The sequence below is a fragment of the Elaeis guineensis genome, chromosome 11 (assembly GCF_000442705.2).
Source record: "Elaeis guineensis isolate ETL-2024a chromosome 11, EG11, whole genome shotgun sequence".
NCBI classification, from domain to species: Eukaryota; Viridiplantae; Streptophyta; class Magnoliopsida; order Arecales; family Arecaceae; genus Elaeis; species Elaeis guineensis.
The window spans coordinates 17,362,395-17,365,626 of record NC_026003.2 but is presented as its reverse complement, the minus strand read 5'-3'; the positions used below and the strand labels follow the sequence as shown (position 1 = coordinate 17,365,626).

At 28.8% G+C, this 3,232-nt stretch overlaps 1 pseudogene; it reads right to left on the bottom strand.

The window, feature by feature from the left end:
- Positions 1-1,686: 1,686 nt before the first annotated feature.
- On the bottom strand, positions 1,687-3,021 carry LOC114913154 (zinc finger BED domain-containing protein RICESLEEPER 2-like; annotated as a pseudogene).
- Between the last annotated feature and the right edge of the window lie 211 nt (positions 3,022-3,232).

Sequence of the window (3,232 nt, the reverse complement as noted above, 5' to 3'; positions counted from 1 at the left end):
ATATACTGGTAAGTTATAGAAATTGTCAAAGAGCTAGCGAGCAGTTTTAAATGCTTTCCTTTTCACTGACCAAGTGAAGCAACAATCCACAGATAAATATCAAGCCACAGGAAACAAGCATGATAACTATTGCAAGTTCTGACAAATATCATCCACATCAAGTTTCATATGTAAAATGGCCAACTCACAAATATGTGCATCAGCACCAATTATCTTTGCTCCAATAAACCAAAGATGCTCCCATAGCAACACACAATTAATCATTCACCAAGAACACCATAACCAACTGATTTTCTGGTTTCATTCATCAAACTGCCTCCAGAACACCAGTGTGCTACTCTACTGCTCAGTGATCTATAGAAGATTTTGCCAGTAAAGGAGCCTTTTAGATGATTAGATCTTGTTCAAGAATGTCAAAAAAAATGGTAAATATTGACAAAAATAGTTGAACTTGTAAGTTCTTGAAAAAAAGGGTTATAATAAATAAAACAAAAAGAATATAGATTTTAAATCACAAGACAAAAACATCTGAATTAAGATCAAAGAAATCCATTAAACAGATTAGAAGAAGAAATCTGCAAGATGAGATTCAATAAAATCTAGAGCTAAGTAATATGCCAAATTATCTTTATATTATTATTTTTACATCCAGATATTAAGAATTCTTACTTTTCAATATTATGACTTTAATAAAACAGCAACAAACATTGTTGGTGCAGAAATTTGCCATTTGAGTGAAAATATAGTAAAATATAATTATTTGTAGTCCATTATATAAACTTATCAAAAAGTAGGAAATCAAGAATATATTGTTATAGGTCTAATAGTCCTAGATGGCACTCAAGTTAGAGTTTGTTTCATTCACACTAAATGGAGGAATTATTTCACCTAAAAAAATAGAGGAATCAAGAAAATTTTGATTCTGATGTATGAGACTATTAGAGCCCCATTAGACTATTAGAGCCCCCATGCATCCTTCAGGTTTAAAGACATGCATCTAAGCAATATCAAATTGTTTTCACTCATACTGTGTATTCCACAGTATTAGATTGATATTAGTTGATACAATGATGTCAAAATCTAAAAATCTTAAACATAATAATCAAGATGATCGTGACCAATTAGTTATCATTACCAAGAACATTTGAGATAAAAGTTAACAATGTAAACATAAGAATCAAGATGATTGTTATCAATATAAGTTAATCAGTAGTATCAATAACAATAGCCATTTCATAATCTTCAATCTTATAGCTCAGATGAGGAGGTAGGCCATATATATATGAAAAAATTATGAAATCAAAAATTGAAAAGTTTTAATACACTAATATATGATAAAATTTATGAATATTCTAGAAATTAAACCTGTAAGATGAGATAAGGTATCTCAAAGCCAATCATGCATGCATATCAAAACCTCAACTGTATTGGAGGATAGGCTAGCATGAAAATTATCCAAAACTCTTCCAGCAGTGCTGAAGGTAGACTTAAATGCAATAATAAACATCAGAATTGCCAATATATCCCCAACCACCCTAGAAAATATTGGATATTTTGATTTATTGATTCTCCAATAGTCTAGAATGTCAAAATTCTAATTCCTAAGAGGATGAACCTGTTTATATATATATATTCTATGTTATTTTATTAGCAATATTGAGTCATATTTTAATGTAGATATACAAATTAGAGATCATAAAAGATCTTCTCTTTCAAATAGATCTCTAATTCTAGCTTGGATGGTTAGGCAACTTCTTCTTTTTGGATAAATTCTTTATAATCTTGCATAAAAAAACTCTCATCTCCTTTACCTTCAGGTGCAGACACCATCTCTTTCATTTGAATATGAGAGTCATATGTAACATATAAAGTTGTATAATGATCATAAAGATTTTGAATGACATTATGCACCTTATTGATCTCAAATACAGCACGATCACCATTACCATGGATTTTCTGAAAGTGATACTTAATAAGTTTTATTTTATGTCTTGGACAAGAACAACTCCTATGGCAAGAATGTAAGAGCAATCTTTCCAATACTTGTCAAATTTCTCTTGTATTTTTAAGGCCATCATTATCACAATTGCATTTAAACTCTTAGATTTTTGAATTAAGAGCATTTGTATTCTCCAAATCTCATAGAAATATAAATTTATAGTTGTATTTTTTGTTTGTGAAAAAATTTTAATTATATGATAGAAAAATTTTAAGAAGTTACAAATAATAATGTCTTAAGACCAATCTTCCTCGACATATTTTTAAAATTAGGATCCCGAACCTGAAGTCACATAAATACATCCTTGAATTGCATAACATCATTTAATATGAGATACATAGAATTTCAATAAAAAGGTACATCCATGCATGTCCTTTTTTACTATTCATCTTTAATTATTTGATAATTTGTATAAATATTTTTAATCTTACTTGAGATGGCTTTATAAATTTAATAGCCTTCTGGATCCTATCAATAGCACCCTTCACTACCTTCAATCCATCCTTCACAATCAAATTAAGAATATGTGCATAGCAATGCACATAAAAGAACCTGCCATCCAAAAGAAAATCTCTTGTAAATTGTCTTTGAAGTTCCATGGCCACAACTATGTTTGCTGATAAATTATCAAGGATGATTGAATCTAACCTTCTTTCAATATATTATGATAAAATGCAACTTGTAATACAATCACTAATGACTAAGCATGTATGTTGTGAAGGTACTATCTTAATATTGATAATATATTTTTTAAGTTTTCAATCATTAGTGATATAATGTGTAGTGAGATACATATTTCTAACATCTGATTTGAAATCCACATGTCAGATGTTAAGTTGATTCGTTCACAATTTGCTTTAAACAACTCATCTAGTCTTTTTTCTCCTTTCATATGCTTTAAAAAAATCAGATGCCAATGTTCTCCTTGAAAAAATATAAAATTTAGATCTAAAATTTCTAACAAACATTTGAAAAGTTGAATGTTCAACTATTGTAAATGGTATCTTTCGTAGAATTATCATTCTTGCAAGGTTCTCATGATTTTTTCCTTGATCAAATGAATAGAGAGTCAACTCATTCAATGCAACACCATCTTTTGACATTACATTACCTATTAACTATTTTTGCCTTCTATCAAGACTTTTTTTTTTATTTTACAGTTCTTTATATGTTTGTGAAGATGCCTTGTTCTATTTTTAGGATTGGCTGAAAATATAAAATGGTAATAATTAC